Genomic DNA, 20,405 nt, shown 5'->3' on the forward strand with positions numbered 1-20,405 from the left:
CTTTCACACTGGTGGTGGATTTACTCCGGGGTACTTTTAAATCCTTCTTGTTCAAATGAATGCTCCGCACTGAGGTTGTAAAATGTGTGTAAAAGTAAATTATGGCGTGTTTGTTGATGGCCATGTTGGCTAAAATCCATCTATGTGTTTAGTTGTAATAAATGCTGCCACCTCGATGCCTTTTCTGTTCCCACTAGTCGGAATTGTTCTAGATCTCCTCCTTTTATGAAGTGTGTTAGATCACGTGATTGAAGATGAAGTTTAAAGACCCTTTCCGATCATCTTTTGATCTATTTTCCCAGTGTTCTTTTAATTATGATTATGCAGTTTTTAGCTAAAATGAAAAAAAAGTGTCGTTTTCTAGGACACAGTTTCTGCAGAGCAACAGAAGTTTATTAAAAATTGGCCCTCAGAGTTGTGGGCAAAATCATTGATGTGGAGCAACTCCGCCCCCCTTTCCCTTCCTTTTTGCTGATTTACACTTGCTAACTTTATAGCACTTCACAGTAGTGGGGGGGGGATCAATGTTTAGAGGCATTGATTATGATCCATAACTTATGCTGAATCATTTTATGAATTTAAATAATCCAAAAAATTAATGATTTAAAGTAAAAGTAACAAACGGAACTAAATGTGAAACGTTTTTCATTATGACTATTTTGAAGAGCACACAAATATCTCTGACCTTCCAGATCTCATCATGTGATTGGCCCTGACTTCTCTTAAAGTGGCCGTTTGGAAGCATTTCGGCTTTCATAGTGTCGAGGGTCAATTGGATAAAAGTAAGTTATGTCACACTAAAATAAATATGAAGGGAACACAACAATGTGCAACCCGTGAGACACTATTTAACGTGAGTTGAAGAGCGTTTATTTAAAGCTGATCCAAAGATAAAACGTAACACGATCCTATTTAAGGTTGAGTTCAGGGAAAATGTTTCCCTTTTGATGCTTTTGATTATCAAACAAACTATTTTTTATGTCAGAAATGTCATGGTCTCAATTAAAGTTAAATAAGTACGCTGATCTGGTCTTTACTTAAAAATGCCCTTTGGTGGAGTCATATCGGTTGAATGTAAAAAGTGTAGTAAAAAGAAACATTTCTAAACAATGCAGATCTAAATTGATTGATTGTTGTTCCATAATCGAATCGTGAGGTGCCTCAAGATTCCCACGTCTATTTTTCACACCTCCAACTTAAAGTTATTGGTGCAACAAAAATGGTGAACAATATTGGAGCTATCCAGACGTAAAGTTTTGAGCCAGATGCCAACTTTGTCACAAATACAGCCTTTTTCAAACAAAAATGTAAATGTCTACTGCTGATTTACAACAATTTGAATACAAATATACTCAGAAATGTCATTTCAAGCTTAATTTTCTTTATATATGACCTCCATCATGAAAAAACAAACTCCACAAGAACTTGTTAAAAACACCAAAAGCACCATTTTCATCAGAGTGGCCTCACCTGCCTCTAGCTGAAGACCTTCCATTCCATTTTCTGTAATATTGACATTTCACACATTAGAGCTGGGATTATAAAAATCTATGAATCAAATCCATCTTTATTTGGAAAATGCAGCTTTGATTCATCAAATCAATACATTTTCCGTTGTGCAATTTCTTTAGTTTAAAAGTTTTTACCTCAAGACTTTCAAAATAAGTAAAAAAAAAAAAAGTCTGAATTTTTCATTTCAAGCACATTATTATAAACAGTTTGTTTTTGAAATGGAAATCATGATGAAGTAATCTAATATTTAAATCAGTCTAAATGAGTTAAGAAGCTTGTGAGTGCGACCCAGTGTCCTCAAAGGATTGCTTAATATTTCCCTGATCCCGTCTCAACGGGCTTTTGCTCCGTCTCAACCCTTTCATTTGTGCCCAGTCATTGAGCAGAGAAGAAGAGAACACAGCTGCTGCTGCTTCAGCGGCGGCGGCTTGAACCTTGAGTTTCACCTCCTGCAGGGCCGATCCATAGAGAGAGGGGTTAAGCACTGTCCTTAGAAGCACCTGTGTCTCTCAGAGATCAGGGGCGGATGTGAACAGAAGGCGAGGATGACTGCTGAGATGCTGAAGAAGGTGATTACTGAAGGTCGGTCTCAGGAAAAAAAGAAGCGGCAGAGGAAAACAAGATGATGGAATTTTTTCAACCTTTCCCGACGCAAGCGCTCCTTATCTGTCTTCGTCCTCTTTGAGGTTATTTTCAACCACTCCTTCTCCCACTCTTCCTGACCCATTATTTGCTTTGTCCTCTTGTGTTTCCTATTACCTGTCTTTGACTTTCTCGCGCAGCAGAGCTGATTGGAGAACAAAGATGATGGGAGGGCTATTCTTGTCCTTTTTCATAGATTTCACAGCACTTGCTTGTTTACTTCCCTCTCTCTGTGGCCTGCATCTGACTCACTTGATATACAGCATGCCACTTCTAGTTCCTGCCTTTTGCTTCACACATTTTGTTTCATTTTTTTAACCTATCTGACTACTCCCGCTGCTCAAAAAGAAACTAAAGTGGAGGTTGCGTCACAAGCAAAAGGTTTGGTAAAGAGCCAGTCGTGGCGCACCATTCTCATGTCATAATTACTGCCGTAAACAAGCAGCTCTGGGAAGGCTGAGCGCTGGCAGGCTCGTCATTACTGACAATCTCCCAGCTTTTACCTGTCACAGCTAAGATGTTCTTGCATCGCAGGACTGTGATGATTGGCCTACCGAGCCGGCGGAAGGAGAGGAGGAAATATAAAAGAGGATCATCAGGAGACGTGAAGGGATATGCAATTTAAGGTCTTAAATAACCGTGAGAGGAGCAGCTGAAACCCTCCAGCTGAAAAAGCATTTCAGACCAAAAGCTGCTCAAGCCTCCTCATCAGTTGCCATGGTGACTGAACGCTTCACAAGGCCAAGTGGTGAACTTTAGGTTAGTTGCATTCCCGCAAACTGAAGTTTTCCTGAGATGTCCAGTTCTTGGCTCTCAGCCACCAGGCAGTTCACCACCTTCAGATCCACACTTGAGCCTTTCAGCTCAACATGTCAAAGTCAGACGCTTTATCAAAGGAGTGTCTGCAGCTGCTCCCAACTTTTTCCTGCCAAAACATGTTTTTTAGCGCCCCACCTAGAAGTTGTTGATCTCAAACCTGTTCGTAAAGCCGTAACCTTCAACCTGTTTTGATTCTGCTTTAAAACTTAAATCTCCCTGTAGGAGCTGGAAACTGTTTCCTTGTTAGGATTGGACCGTCACTGCAGGAGTTTGACACCTGTGGTATCTTCAAGTTTAAAGAACCACTCCGATCATCTTTTGATCTATTTCAAAAGTGTTCCCAGAGGCATTTTTATTATTATTATGCTGTTTTTAGGCAAACTTTTAAAAACCTGTGTCATTTTCTAAGACGAGCAGCATTAGAAATTGACCTCTGAGTTGTGGTTGGAGCAACCCCGCCCCCTTCCCTTCTCTGTTGCTGAGAGCTCTTTGTTCACATGCTCTTCCACTACCTTACAGCCCCAAGCTAACACTTGCTGCGCAACAAAAATATCAGAGCTATCCAACTATAACATTTTGAGTCCAGCCCGGACGAGGAAAGCAAAGAGGTACATGGATCTACTTGTCTGTAAGTGGATACATCGGAATGGAGCAGATCAGGGAGCTTTTTACCCCTCCAGTATATTTTTTACGTCTGCTTCAAACTTCTCCTTATGGTATTTTTTTGTCTGCTTCTGATTCACAACAATTTGAACAAAGAAATACTGAGAAATGCACTTTTTAGCCTTATTGTTTCATGCAAGTCCATCATCAAGAAAATGGTAAAAACACCAAAACCACAGTTTTCTTAGGAGTGTGTACACATAAGCCTTGCCTCCACTGAGTGATATGGTTCGGTTCGGTCCAGTTCAGTATTTTAAGCGTTTCCTTTATAAATTGGACCCATTGAGCCAGACTGAACTGTACTATTTGGGGGCCCCTGTTGGCTGTAGATCCGTGGATAAATGGAACGGACCTGTTAGGGCGGAGCTACTGTTTAAAACTGCTGATTGGTGGAAGGTCAGTGGGACAAAAGCAAGTGCCAAGACAACATCGGTATTCCTCTTTGCAATCTTTTCTCAAAAAACTTTTAATGCTTTGTGTATACAAAGTACCAAAAGCCAAGAGGAAAAGTTTCATTATAGGCAAGAGTCTTGCAATACGATGTGTATCGCGATACACGTCTCATGATATGATACATATCACGATTTATCCCAAGACTGTACTAGAACAATTTTTCACTATTTGTTTAAGCTGAAGCTCTGTGCATGAGCTGCACTGCCCGCTACGATACACCACAATCCGTGTTTTTATATGAGACTGGCAGCAACGTGGCACAGAGTTCTGGTTTGGTACCCATCCCAATTAAAACCAAAGAAGTACATGTCTCATAACAACAAAAACCACGAGAGATACACAAGCTGGTTCTTGTGAGATCTTGCTGTTCTTTTGGTGTGGTTTAGAGCTGCTCATAGAGACTCAGTGAGCTATAGTGCCAACTAGGTGGAAAACAAAAGTAAGACACAAAAGGACTCACAAATAATCAATTGAATATCATCGTATCAGCATTTTTAAATCGATTATTGCCAAATGAAATATTGCAATATTTTGCCAAATCAAATTTTCCCTACACCTCTACACTCCATTCATGTTGTTATTAGCTTCACCTTTTAGCGTGTAAACGTTCACCCCCGGGACCGTTCTAATCCGGACTGGACCGCTCAGTGGAAACGATGTCAGTTTGGCTGTGTAGGGGGGAGGTTTATGTTCTGGACTTTTATGTGAAATACAGAAGGAAGTAATAAAATCCACAAACCACAAGATAAAAAACCTTTACTTTTTGTTTTTTAAACATTTATAGGTTATTGATTTTTCTCTTTAATTCCTTATGATTCGTAATCCTTTCTGAATCTATTGCTTTTGGCACAATCTACCCACTTGATGGTTTCTGGAAGTATCTTTACTCCTGTAAGAGGGTATAAATAAATAAGGATAAATAATCTAAAACAAGCTCAAACTATAGAGCTGCCAACTATTTACAGCATTTATCCCTCTGTAAATAAGGTTTTGCTTTAACTGCCAAATTAGAAAATTTGTGGTTGTTTAATTGCTTGTATGTGTGAATATTTTTTCCACACCAACACACGACTCATGCATTGTCACTGTGAGATCACCTTCAACCCATCTGCTGGAGGCAGGTGTTGTTACTTACCTGCCTGGATGCATGCACCTGCCCTGAAAGGGAAAGAAACCGGTTCCTGAGAAAACACGCCTCACCAGGGAGCCAACCTTTTGTACTTTTTTTTTTTATTCCTGCAGCTTAAGGCGTTTGCTTTTCCACAAGAAGACGCGCTCTGTTGTGGTAATAATAAATCTGCGTCACGGCTGCTTCCATGCACACCCCCGTGATGGCAAAACACTTTTCACATGGCTAATGGCAGCAGACGTGCTGCTGGTGTCGACTGACGCTTTTTCCAAGAAGAATCCAACTGTGGATGTAAAACTGAAAATATTCCAGGATTTTATTTAATGTTAAATAAAGAAAATGAGTTTATGACAAAAGCCTGGACTCCTAGAGGGGAGGTTACTCTTGTTTTTGTGATGGATTTGTGGAAGTGGTCATTCTTGGTAAAAGACAGTAAGTAAGCTATCAGCACTGTTTTGGTCAAACTCAAGTGGTTATCAAATTGCTTAAAAAAGAGATGAATTATTACATTATTTTCATACTGGGATTTGGAAAGTTGTGCTTAACTGATTGTTAACACAAACTATGTGAGGAATTCTTTATGTGTTGGCAAATTTGAACCAATGACTCGAATCTTACTGTATAGATCCACTTTTACTGTTTCTTCTGTGTGATTTATCAGCTTTACCTTTTTGTCTTGAATTTTTGCTTTTGGAGCCAAACGTTTTTCTGTTTGTTCCTGACTAAAGTCACATGACCTGTACGGGTGGTGCGGGTTTTGGGCCCATAGATGGTCATAGAGAGAAGCTGCATTTTAAAGAAACCCCATATTCACCTGTAAAGACAGATGAAGGCTTTAGCCACAATCTAAATCAATTAACCCTCTTTTTGTCTTAATCAATTAGACCAGGAATAAAAAAGCACATAATGAAGTTCTGAATTAGCTGTTTGTAATATGTGGGTGAAAGTATGCAGAACCACAACGTGAGGTTTTGTTTCGACATGTCGGCACAGTGGAAGGATGTTTTTTTTTTTTTATCCTCAAGGTTGTTAGAGACGACTCCCCCACTTTATAATCCCAAACCTGTATTGTTTGAAGGGTAAAATGCAAACAGTCTTCTGCCTTGTTGACGGATGAATCTCATCCAAGTTCAACAAGTCAGCTGCTTCCCTCTCCTCTTCACACATCGCTCAGCCCCCCCCCACAAAGACACGGCTCTTTTCCTCCCCTTCTATTACTCTCATCTTCTTCCTTTTCAAATGGTAATGGCGCTCAAGCATGCTGGAGCTTTTCAGCGTGGACTGAACTCTTGCCTTTAGAAGAAAATATATGGATGGTCATGCAGAGATGTTAGGGTTTGCCCCAGCAGGCAGCAAAGACGCGTTTTCTTCTGGCCAACTCATTTTAGCCTCGCTCTCCAGAGCTTTCTGCAAACCCACGGTGTCCAGCTATTGTTGTTGTGTGTAATGGAACAAAATCTTGTTTCAGTCACTATTCTGTTCTTTCACCCCCCACGATTTACCCCCACAGGATCCAATGAAACCACGACTGATATACTCGGGCAGTTGCCTGGATTCTTCCCCCTGACTAAGTGACAGCTCTCCAAGCTATGGACAAAAAAAGGGCTGCTTGAGCAAATTAAAATCTCCCACCTCCTGCTGCGTCAAATGTGGCTTCTCCAAGAAGCAGTAAATGATCAAGAGCTGAACCGAGTGAGTCTGCTGTCTGAGCGTGAGAAGCTCTGACACGATAAACCACAGTCACAAGACTGCGTCCTCGGCTTTATGACTTTTACTGTTCTGTTGTAAAGTCATCATCAGTGACTTTAACCACAATGTTGATGCACAAAGTTAGTTTTACTCATACACAGCATATTTAAACTGGGATTCTTTAAAATAAAAGGAAAAGTACAAACTTTTTGCCACTGATATAGACAATTTTGGTTGTTTTTTTTTTATTTTTTTATTTTCTTGATTCATTAAGGAGAGATTTATTTCCACCTAGAGACTAGATGGCAGATTAAGATGACTGAGGTGTCAACATTTCCTAAATTAGAAACAAAGTCTGAGCATCTTGGCTTAGACTGCTGCCTCCGCGACCCGGTCCAAGATGAGAGGAAGAAGATGGACGGATGTCATTTGGAACACAAATGTTTTCAGATGTGTTGTCTCTCAACTCACTTTCTCCCTATCTTTGACTTTGTGTTCATAAGTCTCATTTTAGTGTGATGTATGTGCCACCAAACAGCCTTGTGATTGGTCTAGATTATATCCAATCGAATCACTGTGTTTATCCAACACGGCTCAAACATTATTCTATTATTACAACTTGGTGGCACAAAAATCACTCGATAGAAACCATTTCTAAATGTAAAACTGGACAGAATTTTCATTTCTTTTAACTATTTAACACCAGAGATGTCACCAGCTCACATAAATGACACAGGCTCATTGACCTACCATAACTCTTCAACCGTTTATGCAGTTGTCGGATTCTGATGTGGGGAAATGCGGCTTTTTGTATCCACTCTGCACTAATATGTAAAGTGTTGCATGAGTAAGCCTGCTTTTCTCTATTGCGTTAACGGTCGAAGAGTTACGGTAGTCAAAAGAGCTAAGGTGATGTTTCAGTTAAACATGTTTAATTAACTCATTCTTGAACTTTCTTTGAGCTTTTTCTCGTCTGAAAATGTGCTCAAAGCATTTTTCACTTCTTCTAATGTGAGCTTATGTTACTCTAACATTGCCAACCCATCAGCAGCTTTTTGTAAAATGAAGTTGAGTACAAACAGCATCATGAGGGGATGGATGTTCTTGTGCTGCTTTTAGAATCATCTGTTTCAATTAAATTAAATTAAATTGCAAACAGCTGCACAAGCACTGGAAGAAGCCACGCATCATTCAAAATAACATCTGAAAACAGCTGAACTGGTTATATGGGCGTGGTGATGGCATTGGTATTAAAACGTTTGAGTGTGCTGCACTTTGACACCTTCTGAATGAGCGTCAGTTAAATTTTAATCACTTGTTAGGTCAGGATAATGTTTTTTAACATAACAGTAGTATGGTCTTTTTCATCTTCTTTCTTATCTATTTTATTTTAAAAAACACACAAAATTGTCACTTCAGGAGAAACGGGATAAAAACAGTTTTTCCTGGAAAAGACTGAAATGATTGGGTACAGCTAAGTCTTGCTGGGAAGCAACCAGGCTGTTTGACCTTCTGCTTGTTGCTGCCATCGACTCCATCTGATGATTTATCCAATTTTTCCTTTGAAAACAGCCTTTAATTTTTTCTGAGAATCTTGAGCCGTTCTTTTAAACTGTGAGGTAATTTTTATAAACAATGGATCTGTCTTTTTGCTGCAGTCATAAACCACTGCTGGTGATTTAAAGGATTTGGATGGGGAGGGACTGTGTCACCATGAAGATTGATGTTGGGAGTGAACTGAGATTAAAGTAAAAAAACAAGAGAGTCAGTTTTCACCAGTGACTGCATATGAGAACTGGACTGAGTATCCACTGAGTATCCACTGGTTCCAAGAAGCCAAAGCCCATAGACTTTTATTTAGAAATAAAGAGAATTACTCAGTCATTCTATTTGTCAGAATAACCCCTCTTGCTCTGATACCCCTTTTCAGGATTTCTTTTTCTGTAGTGCAAATTGTTGAAGTTATAAACCGACCAATCAGATGCCCCAATAAAGGATGCCTCTACATTCAATGTTATAAACATTTGACAAATTTGTGGATTTCCAAAAAGCTCAATCCTGATTGACCAGAGCGGTTGCCATAGAAACGTTGACTCAGACAGACTCTTACAAATCACTTTTTACTGACGACATCTGGGTTCAACATGATGGCGACCATTTACCAAGATTGAAATGGCGAATTGACTTCATTTGGTTGGAGTCTTTGTGTGTGACGTCACACAGAATTAGTTCAGTTCTTGTGTTCAATCAATGGTTTCCATCGTGTGCTGCATTCACATTGGACTCAATTTGCACATCAAATTCGCGTCTGCCGCATCTCTTTGCTGCTTGGCTCCCCGACCTCGGAGCAACCACCAACGTTTTTCTGGACTTACTGCGTCGCCACTTTATGGAAAACACGGATGATGTTGACCGAGTAGCTTGGGTTTATATGTTTCGGAGAGCTCTACAGAGGTGCCAGCTAGCACATTGTCATGTCTGGGTTCACTTGATCACTCACGGTGTACTTCACTCCTGAAGGCCGTTTCCAACGTTACCTCCGTCTGTTTGTGGCCCTGTATTAGCATTAACTCAAGAAGGGAGAAAAAAAAATAAAACTGGGTAATCTTTTTATTATCTTGATGAAAATAAAAACATCCTAGCGTGCTATACTGTCCACCAGGTGGCTAGCTAGCATAGCAGGCGCGATCTCTGGAAGTTCAGAACAAAAATCCCTGCACTGAGCGGCCATATTGGATGTATTTTTTACACTTTGATCAAATCACTGAAAATGTCACATGCCCAAAGCTGAATACCTGGTTGGTTGATGCGCCACATGTACCTTGCTGCGCCTGATGCCCAAATCATGCCACAAGACCTCAGATTGCATCTGTACATTGACTTAGCAGTGAAACTCGATGCCCCTGCCGCACAAATTGCGTATGATGTGACTGCAGCATAAGTTTAGGTCTCTGTATTGTCTACTGACGTTCTAACTGAGCACATTCGGTGCATTCCAGTGTTAAAAAGAAAGTGTTTAGTGAACAGAATGGAGATTTCATGCTTGACTTTGTTCTCCTTGTTGGTCTCCACCTTCAGTGAACTCTATTGAAACTGAAGCCCACAGTGAAGCTCAGCTTCATCTCTCCGGGCTGTTGCTGCTGTGTGTCGGTGCTTCTGAAACCCTGCCAGCTCCAGGCAGGTGGGTAAAACTTGGCGTCAACACCAAGCATGAATACTTCTAATAGTGCTTTTCTCATTCTTTTAATATCCTCTTTTCATTACTGATGCATAAAAAAGGAAAACAGATTTATTCATCTGCAGCTTGGCCAGGAGGGAGATTCTTGGACTTCATAATGGAGTCATTTAAATAAGAGTGTGAGTGTCCCTTTTTTTAGGTTTAATTAGAAGACACTACCACTCAGTGTTTTCTAGTGAATTTGATTCCTAATTGAAAGCTGCCTTAGAGCAAAGTTTTTAATAATTCATGAGTCTGTGATGACGGAGCCTGAAGCAATCCTCTCTTAAAACGGGCAATATTCACACATCCTCATGTTGGTGGCTGCATCCGCTGCCTCCACTCAGCTGTTTGTTCCCTTCATTTGTTTCCTCAGTCTGTCTGAGGCTCCTCCGCCCTCCTGCTGCACTTCCTCTGTCATCACCTTGGCAGAACCCTTTCACAGACCCAGAAACACCTAATTGACATTTCATTGACATGAGCTGTAATTGGGTTTTAATCACTGTTTTACATCATGTTTTGAAATTCAAATCAGCAGTGTCAACTCAAAGGGAAGAGAGTCTCTGCAGCACTTCGCTGTCATTCACGATGATACGAGAAGGGCTGTCTCAGTATTGCTACCACGTGTAACCTTTGGCCCATACTTGGTAACACAACCTAAACAAGCTGTGCGGTGCACATCTGGAATCTAAACGCACTAAAGTGGAGGCGCTTTTGGACGGGCTCTCTTAGTTTGGACAGAACACTGTGCAGCATTTATAACAGCTGTAGTTTATGCAGTCTGATATTTGTAACATAGTTGAACTGCTTTAGATCAAGAAATGTCTCAAAGATGCTTTGAGAAGCACAGAAGTTTAGCTCATTGTGAAAGACGTATACAACAGTGTAATTCTTCACTGGATGCAGATTCACTGAGGTTTGACTACAAGTTGTGGCATCCGTCTAATCTCTTTCCTAAAAAACAAGATTTCGACAGCTGGATGATGCTTTTGGAGTTCTGCTGGTGTGACCGGAGGTTAAATAGAAATAAGAAACGATGATAGTGGCACTTCATGGTTGGTAAGACTTTGTCATTATGCTCTTTTTGACCCCATTTGCATCGTTGTTGGAGTGACCCTTCAACACTCTACAGGTTGGAAACTATTGGTGCATCTAGATGCTTATTGTCGTGTCTTTTGCTTTGTAAAAATTCTATAAAACATAACGTTCCACTTTTTCTTAATTATGCTATAGGGAATGTCTAATCTTAAGGTCCGAAATGGACGTCATGAAAATGTAAAACTTAAAGGTAGTTTGTGTTCTCTTGTTGGCGGAGTGGTCCAGGTGGAGGAGTTTAAATATCTTGAGGTCTTGTTCACAAAGTGAAGTTCGGAGTGTGAGATCGACAGGCGGAGTGAAGCGGCGTCCGCTGTTATACGGTTGCTGTACCGGTCCGTTGTGGTGAAAAGAGAGCTGAGCCAGAAAGCAAAGCTCTCAATTTACCGGTCGATCTTCATTCCAATACTCACCTATAGTTATGAGCTCTGGGTCATGACCGAAAGAACGAGGTCCCGACTACTAGCGGCCGAAATGATCATCCTCTGTAGGGTGGCTGGGCGCTCCCTTAGAGATGGAGTGAGAAGCTTGGCCACCCCGAGAGAGCTCAGAATAGAGCCGCTTCTCCTCAGCATTGAGAGGAGCAGTTGAGGTGGCTCTGGGATCTGGTCCGGATGCCTCCTGGATGCTTCCATGGAGAGGTGTTCCGGACATGTCCCACTGGGCGGAGGCTCCTAGGAAGACCCAGGACACGCTGGAGAGACTACGTCTCTTGCCTGACCTGGGAACGTCTTGGGGGTCCTCTCTAAGGAGCTCGAGGAAGTAGCTGGGGAGAGGGAAGTCTGGGAATCTTTGATTCAGCTGCTGCCCCTGCGACCCGGTCCTGGATGAGCAGGAGATGATGGATGGATAGATGGTGTGACGTACTAACGATGCTGTTGTATAATACCCTTGCACCATTCAAGTTGTTAAAAAGTCGCGTGCACTGGCTCCTTACTGACTATGCTCAAATTCTGGATGCTAAAGAGATCTTTAGTCACATGGTTTGGTTCACAAACTTGGTCCGAAACAGAAATCTCCAGGAGACACCAGTCTGAAAACACACCAAACTCAATCCTCAGGACTCGATCCAAACCAAATTTAGTAGACCCAGTCTGAACCAACGGACTTTCCCAGGTTGCACACAACCTTAATTGGAAATTTTGTTCACCGCTAAAATGAAAACTAATATTTATGCTGCATTTCACAATATTGGATCTAAATATAGCAACAGGAATTCTGATGTTTGATTTCTTTTGTTAGTGTTTGAAATTGATTGTAAAATTGTGTGATTATCCCCATAAATTACAGATAAATGTAGTTTTCTAAAAAAAAACCTTTGAGGATATAAACAATGTAGCTGCTACATCAACAGACCTAAATTAACGTCAGAACGACCACAAAAGACCACAAATCTTTTATTCATCATTACTGAAGCATACATTAGGATAATGGGTTGATGATAATCAATAGGCTCCATGCTCAGACAAACCGCTGATGGCGGGTGGCCTCATCAGCCATGAAGCTGTGTATTGGAAGCACTGGTCGATAAGTCGGGATCAGTCTTCAGACTTCCTTCGGCGCTCTGAGAGCGGTTCCCACGCTCTCTGACATCAGCAGGGAGAAGACGAGAGCGAGCGTCCACTCAACTGCATGACTTCTGCACCACAAAACGGGTTTGATTTGTTTGGACTGAAGAAACCAATGCATCAAATGTTTATAAACTCATATTTTTGTAGCCTTTTCTCACACTAAAGTGAGCATCTCTGAAGCTGACATGAATTTGATTTTTCCACTGTTTTTCTGGCTTTTACTCATTTGCTTCCTTTGTCCACCGGGCCACTTTGTCAAGGTCGTTTTGTCCTTTTTCAGTGGCATCTCTGTTTTCTGCTCGCCTTTCCCTGGTGGCTTGATGACTGTGAGTGACGTTTAGCGACTCTTCAGCTGCCAGGCAGGCTTTTAGAGGCTGCTTTTTCCCTCCTTTAATGGCATCTGTGCTTCTCTGAAGCAAGCCGTGACACAAGACAAAACGTAAGCTTGCAGACAGCATGCAAACCTTTTAAATGTCGGCGTTTGAGAAAGTTTTCCCTCTTTTCTACCCCTCTTCCTTTTGGGAAATTTGTAATTAAAAAAAAGTTACCTCGTCTGCAGAGTATTTTTCTTCATTTTTATTTTGTCCAAATTTTTTAATTATCCAAATTATTTTTTCATTGAATGGAGTCCCCCTTTCGGAATAAATGAATACTTAGCTGCATCTTCATTGCAAATATGTGCAAACGTTTATAGAAATTCTAGACATGTCAAAAAAACATAATTTTGCAATTACGTTGTTTCCATTCAATCATAATTATTTGAATAAACACAAACCAATTCACGCCATCAGTCATTAAAAATGTCAACAATACTTTTATTTACAGATAATATATTTACACTTCTGCCACAGCACTAACGCTCATCTTCATCCATTAAAAGAGACGTCGGAGTCTTATCCAGGCCATAGAGCGGCAAGCTACGTGATGAAGCAATTTCGGGAAATGGTGGTTGGTGATTTTACAGAGGAGTTGGGGATCCAATAGAGGCAACATTTCTTGAACTATGTGATGCTGTCAGAACTAGCAGTGCAGTCTTTTTTGGTCATGTGACTGCATCAAATTGAAAAAAGTGCTTCTATTGCAGTTTTGCATAATATTTTAAAACGCCTCAAAAACCACCTCCTCCAAGCGCAAAAAACTTTTAAATGCAAGTTTTTTTGATTGTTTTCATTGGGTAAATGTGTCATTTCAAATCCCATTTTCGCAATTTTATAGTTGATATTTGCTCAATACATCGTTGAACCATTAAAGCAAAAAAAAAATCACTTACAACTAATACAGTATATAAATAAACAAAAAGCTTTTTTTTTTCTTTTTTTTAAATATTTTTTTTAATATTGGTTGCAATTGGGTAAAAAAGTATTTTCATCCTTGCTCTTCTTGACTTCTTGACGGCACCAGATCAAACAGGTGGCCCTAAAGTTTAACAAATAAAGCTTCAGTTTGAATGATCATTTAGTAATATTGTCAAATGTGTGTAGATCCTTTCAACAGTCATTTTTGTTTCTTAAAGGATTTTTTTTCTTCTCTAGTTACATTTATAATATTTAAATTATGAGCGAGGCAATTATTTCAGTAATTTTAAATTCATCGTTATAAATTAATGTTCACTGGTAACCCCGGGCGGTTTCTTAAGTAATTAAAATTATTAGGCTTTCACAGTCATAACCATTATTATTATTATAGTATTACACAGCCATATACTTGCCCCATATCCTTTAGTGTTTCATGTCAGCAGTACAGCCTCTCACACTGTGTACGATGTCATTGTTCCATTAACTTCTTGGTTGAGCAACCCCTTATTTTAAGCTTGAGCAGGTCTCGTGTCCAACCCTTCATTACCGATGGCCTGTTATTTAAATTTTTCCCTCCAGGGCTAACCAGCCCGATAACGAGATCTGCCATTTAAAAGGCCTCGATATTTTCCACGTGTCATATCTCATTACAAAACATCAGCATGTTTGTTTACACTTGTGTTCTGGCCTTTTGGACCTTTCATCCAGAACCGCTGTGACGGGAGCTCCTTAACGGACCTCAAACCAACAAGTTTGAACATTTCTAAATTCAATTTATGCCCTTTTTTTGCATATATATTTCAAAGAAAAGTATAAATAAAAAAATCAGTTGAATTTGATATGGAGTCATTTATCACAGTGTAAGGAGGATACAGGCAAAGTGGAGGAGCAGCAGAATGTAGAATGCTCGGGGGGAGAACAGGCAGACCTTGGAAGAGCAAAGGAAGCATGGCAGCTTTTCCTCGATAGAAGTTGCCACTCTCCTCACGACTATGTGACATTTAGGATGGTGGTGTCTTGCTTTTGCAGGCCTAATTAACATTCCGAGATACGCCAGCTGGAGATGGACGTCCTGCCAGCTCTGTCCCCCTTTGTTCACCCTCGGCCATCTTTGTCAGTCAAGTTCTTTACTGTCTCCTGGTGTTCCTAGTTCTCAGTGACAGCTTCCACATGCCCACAGGTCTTTGTGTGGCGATGCACACAACTCTGTCGGTGTCGTCTCAAATGTTCCGCTGTGGTCAGTCTATTTGCCATCGCCTGACACCTCAGGCAGTGGTAACCATGGAGACAGTCTCCCAATGAATTGTTGAAGGTGCCTGAGCCCCCTGGGGGAACAAGCGTCTAGCAACAAGAGTTTGCCGTGCTTGATGCACCTTCTCTGCCAGGTCACTTACAGTCTTTTGACAAATGTCATGGACCTGTGTCACACCATAACCTTCTGCTAAAACTACACTCCTCAAATCCATTAAAGACCTCAAGTTCTGGATCGTAGCTTTTCAGTGTCCAAATGTCAAGAGGCTAGGAGTTCTAAAATCATGTTTTTTTTATTGTTTAACATGTCTTTGTGGCATTTTTCTTATGAAAGAGAACAAATGTAATTAGAAATCATTTCATTTTTGCATTTCTGAGTATTTCTCCTATTAAATCTCTATCAATCAAACTGTCTTGGACAGACTCTGTTTGAATGAATGATCTTCTTCCATCAACAGCTCTGCTGCACATGCACTAAACCCTCATCTGTTCCTAGTGTCTAGTTCAGGTTCTGGAGAAGAGAAGATGGTATCTTCACATTGACTGCAGTCAAATGAGCTGCCGTTCACATTTCTGTGGTCAAATCAGCATCACTGGATTTGTTGTGTGAGTTTCATCCAATACTTACGGTAGCAGGACTGAGAACGCTGGAAAATCTCCACCAGACTCCACGGAGCTTCTTGATGTGACCACGGAAATGTGAACGGCGGCTCATTTGACCGCAGTTGGAAAGGATTGTAAATCAATGAAAGAGCATTTTGATGTTAGCTTTGATTATTTTATCAAGAACTCTGAGAAACCTTTGATTGAATGTATTGATCACAGTCAATAAACATTGGAGAATTAGCTAAAAGAGTCTTTGGTGAACTGGAAGGAGAAAGAATCAGGATTTTGGAGGAAGTTCTGTCCACGAAGATCTTCACTTCCTCGTCTGAGCTGACATCTGGATCAGAACCATACGGCTGGACATTACCCATATTGATGGACATTTTATGTAGCAGCGGTGAAGATTTACGCTAGCGAGACACAGAGCTACTATAATCAGACGGGGGGAATCGGCTCCCTGCTCTGCTCCATTCTCACACATCCAATTGTAGACAACTTTGTTTTACTCGTCCAGACTGGCATAAGGCTCAAAACTGTACGGCTGAATAGCTCAGATATTGCTTGCCATTTTTGTTGCATCAGTAATGTTAGGTTGGGAGTGTGAGGGGCTGTAAGCTAGCGGGAGAGAGTGTAAACGGAGAGCTCTCAGAAACCAGGGGAAAGGGGGGTGGGGTTGCTTTACGCCAGCAGTTAAATTATTGTAAATTGTTGCGAATACCTCCAAAACTTGGAGGTAAATCTATAATGAACTAATACCAGTCTGCAGAAACAATGTCCAAGAAAACTACCTTATTTTTGTTTGGGCTAAAAATCACTATAAAAGAACACTGGAAAACTTTTAAAAGAACTTTAGAGATGATTGGACTTGGACTTTAACATTCTCAACTTGTTTCATTGTCTAAACCTTTTCAGTTAAAGTCACTTATTCACAGCAGCTGCTATCAAAGTAAGACTCACACTTTTGTTTTGAAACACCTGCTTCCACCTGTGGCCGCGTTTACACCACCTGCTCCAGCAACATTTTTAATGAGCTGCACTGTATCCTGATCCAGGGCTTCTGCGTAGACAAAATATAAACATCTACAGCCTCGAGTGTAAATTCTGCTCCTATTGAGTTACACTCCAGCTGAAAGTTGGTGCTACAGAACGGATGGAAGTCATCTCTGATTTCACACGGCCTGCTGAAACAATGAGCTCTAAACTTCACTGCTTTAGTTTCATCCGTCTAATCGTCACTTCTGTTTGACCTCCTGCTAACACCGTGTTTATTACATCACTGATAAAGGGTGGAAATTACACCAAATTGTTTGTCAGATGCAGATTGTTTTTTCTCAATCTGCTTTCTATGCTCTAATATAAAAGCTTATACAGTATAAGACCTAAAAATAGAAGACTTGTTGACTTGCAAGTAAATTTAGCTGCTTTTACCTACAGTGGGAATTCAGACCTTTCAGCAAAACGATCTGTGGAAGTACCTGAAGCAAAATGGGGGATCAGATTAAACCAATGTAAGGCGTGACGTTTCTCGTCTATCTGACGTCAGGTGTACTATCCTGGTCTGATAGTTCTTCAGAAATGAAGATTTTTATATCATTTACTTACCAACTACAAATGAACAAAAACTGTCCTAAAACGGCCACTAGTAGTAATGGTTTGTAATATGTGTTAACTTCTGCTCACTGTATACCCCTTTGCATCGGAATGGAGGTGTAGTTCTTGCAAACAATACCATTTTCACCTCATTGAATTGTACTGCTTGGTGACGATGTGCGATACCATTGACTGTTAATGAGAATATAACTGTTGCCATGTTGGAAGCAGAGGTCCTCAGTAAGCTGTGATTGGTCTATGTCTTAGTCTACATTTCTATCTCCTCTCCATTCAGTAGTGAGTATAGTAGAAGACCATACATCTTCTACTGAATGCTGTTAGGAGTCAGACCTCGGTCTCCCTTCTGGTCACTGGCAGGAACCATTTCCAGAGTACTGAGTACACTACATCTCCCAGCAACCCCACAGTTAATGGATGTCACTCACCCTGACTCTCATTTGCCAATCAATTACATGACACTTGAGCACTGGACAGAGCCTCACTCAGTGCAAAGTATTGTCTGCACCTGACCTGATCTTCTGTTTCTGACCTTGTTTCATCCGACTCTGTTTGCCCTGCCCCGACTCTTGCCTGGATCCTGTCTGCTCGAGTTTCTTCTCTGATGCTCCCATGCTCGCTGTTGATCTCTGCCTGCCTGACTCTGATTTAGATTTGTGGACTCAAGCTGTGATAATAAACCTGCTGCAACTGGAACCAGGTGTCCACCTGTTTTGTGACTAAAGCTCGCTCAGGAGAATCTGTCAAACACTTTGAACATTTGACACAAGGCCACCTGTTTTAATTGATGCCCCTGATTGGTCAGTTTATAACTAGAATAATACAGCATTGATATAAAAATTAGGATTAGCAAGAACATGTTGTAGAATGGTTATTCTGACCAATTAAAAGACTGAGTAATAGTATTTTATTTCTCTATGGAAGTGAACGGGATTTTGTTTTTTTGGGACCAGCAGGGGGAGGGGTCACTCAGTTCAGTTCTCCATTCACAGTCAATGACTCGTACTTTTCCCCTAACTGATGGGATGAAATCCTCATCTAATGAAGTGTAATTTTGAATTTTAAATATATCAACATGTCGTTTGTACAAACATGACATCTGTAAGCAGTATTAACCTGTTGACATCATGTGAAGCTGTGCATGTCATGCTTATCAGTTGTTTAAGGTTTAAGGAACATTTTTAGAGATGAATCCTGCATCATAATAGAGAAGCGTTTTTGGGTTTGAGTTGGTGTCAATGAGCGAAAATGTGGTTTATTCATCACCTCTGTGTTTTGCTGCTTATCAGCAGTGCAGGCTCATTTAGAGCTTATGGAAATGACAGAGTTGAGGAACTTGTTGCTGCGAGCAGAATCTCTGAGCCCGGAACAATGAACGATGAAAGCCAGAGTGACAGCACAGGGCTTGGAAGGATGCTGTCACTCAGTTCAGGGAAGGATGCCGCACAGACGCAGGTCTGCAGCAGCTTCCAGAACACCTACAGCAGCACTGATGGCATCCAAACGAGCATGTTTGGAGCATGATTCAGCCGTAGTTTCGGCCTCAGTTCTCTGAAAGTGTCAGTCTGGTTTGAAAAGCAGGACTATTTTGGATTTGTGGCTTAAGACCTCTCCCTGCTGTCAGCTGGAATAAAACACCAATTTAGACGCTGAGCTCCCCTGTTTACTGTAGGTGGAGTTTTCTCCCACTGGCAGTAAATTTCATCTCGCTGGCTTTGATGTCCTTGATTGCGTACTTCGACTCAGCTAAACGGGGCCTTTGAGTCTGCGGCCGTCTCTATGGACTGCCTCCACTGATCAATTCCTCAGCCCGTCTGTCTGGCAGGCTTATTCACACGGCTGCACCGTAGGTGAGACGAATCCTCGCTGCAGGAGTCTTCATTAAACCTATCCTCCTGCCTCCACCTCCCTGCCCCCTCCTCCCTTTCTATCTCTCCACAGGCCTGGGGGAAGTTAATGAGAAGATTCGATCAGCTGGCACCTCACATCTTCATCCACTACACCGTCTTATCTCTGCTATTGTCTTCCTCCTGCTTCAGAGTTGAGTCAAGCGAAGAGTACAGCGGTGAGTTATTACGGACGCACACCCCAACTGACATCTCTATCCTTTCATTCCTCCCTTTGGTAATCCGGAGTTTCCTTTTGGTGCAGAATTGTAGAATGAAACCAGAGATCTCCTAACAATCGAAGATGTATGGAGATTTAGCAAACTGTTCACATTCTATACAGGAGACACAGCACAGAGAAGGTTGACTGACGAGGTCTACAGCCAATCAGAGCACAGAACACAATGCACTGTAAAAATAAAAACATAAATAATGCAAGATTGTCATGAAACAGCAAGACCAGGAAAGGTAATTTGCAATATTGCGTGGGAACGCCAAAGGGTTTCATCAAAGTAACTCACTTCTTTTATATAAATCTACCTTAGTGTACATTTGTACTGTAACTTCCTGCTGGGTTGTTCTCATTGCTTCGAAGACGGAGCATTGATTTAATGATTAAAACTTGAGGTGTCAAATTATCGCATTAATTGCAATTAATAACAGACAACTTAGCATTCTTTTTAATTGCATTAATCTAATTTTAAATGTATTATAATTGTCATGTTCTCAAATATAAAAACAAAGGTCCAGCTGTTTATTTGCACTAATGTTCTATTTAAACTCTGCTGAAAACACCCTACATTGCTCCCAGTGCCGTTGTGTATTTCTGCTGTGACGTCGTCAATGTGCGACTTTGTATTTCTTAACAGAAGGAGTGCAAACAAGCCCACAACACCACAACAAGTATCTGTTATGTGAGGGATGAAGCCTGAGGAGTGTTCGTTATCATAAATGAATGGTGTACGTGGA

General features: G+C 41.0%; 1 protein-coding gene across 1 annotated transcript in view; it reads left to right on the forward strand.

Annotated features, from left to right (window-relative positions):
- The window catches only part of sema6e (sema domain, transmembrane domain (TM), and cytoplasmic domain, (semaphorin) 6E), a gene marked incomplete in the record, with an annotated part of 183,495 nt that overhangs the window by 36,348 nt on the left and 126,742 nt on the right, over positions 1-20,405 (forward strand). Inside the window, 1 exon segment of the mRNA XM_036215699.1 lies at positions 19,492-19,615.

Source organism: Oryzias melastigma, linkage group LG16 (genome assembly GCF_002922805.2).
Source record: "Oryzias melastigma strain HK-1 linkage group LG16, ASM292280v2, whole genome shotgun sequence".
In the NCBI taxonomy this organism is placed as follows: Eukaryota; Metazoa; Chordata; class Actinopteri; order Beloniformes; family Adrianichthyidae; genus Oryzias; species Oryzias melastigma.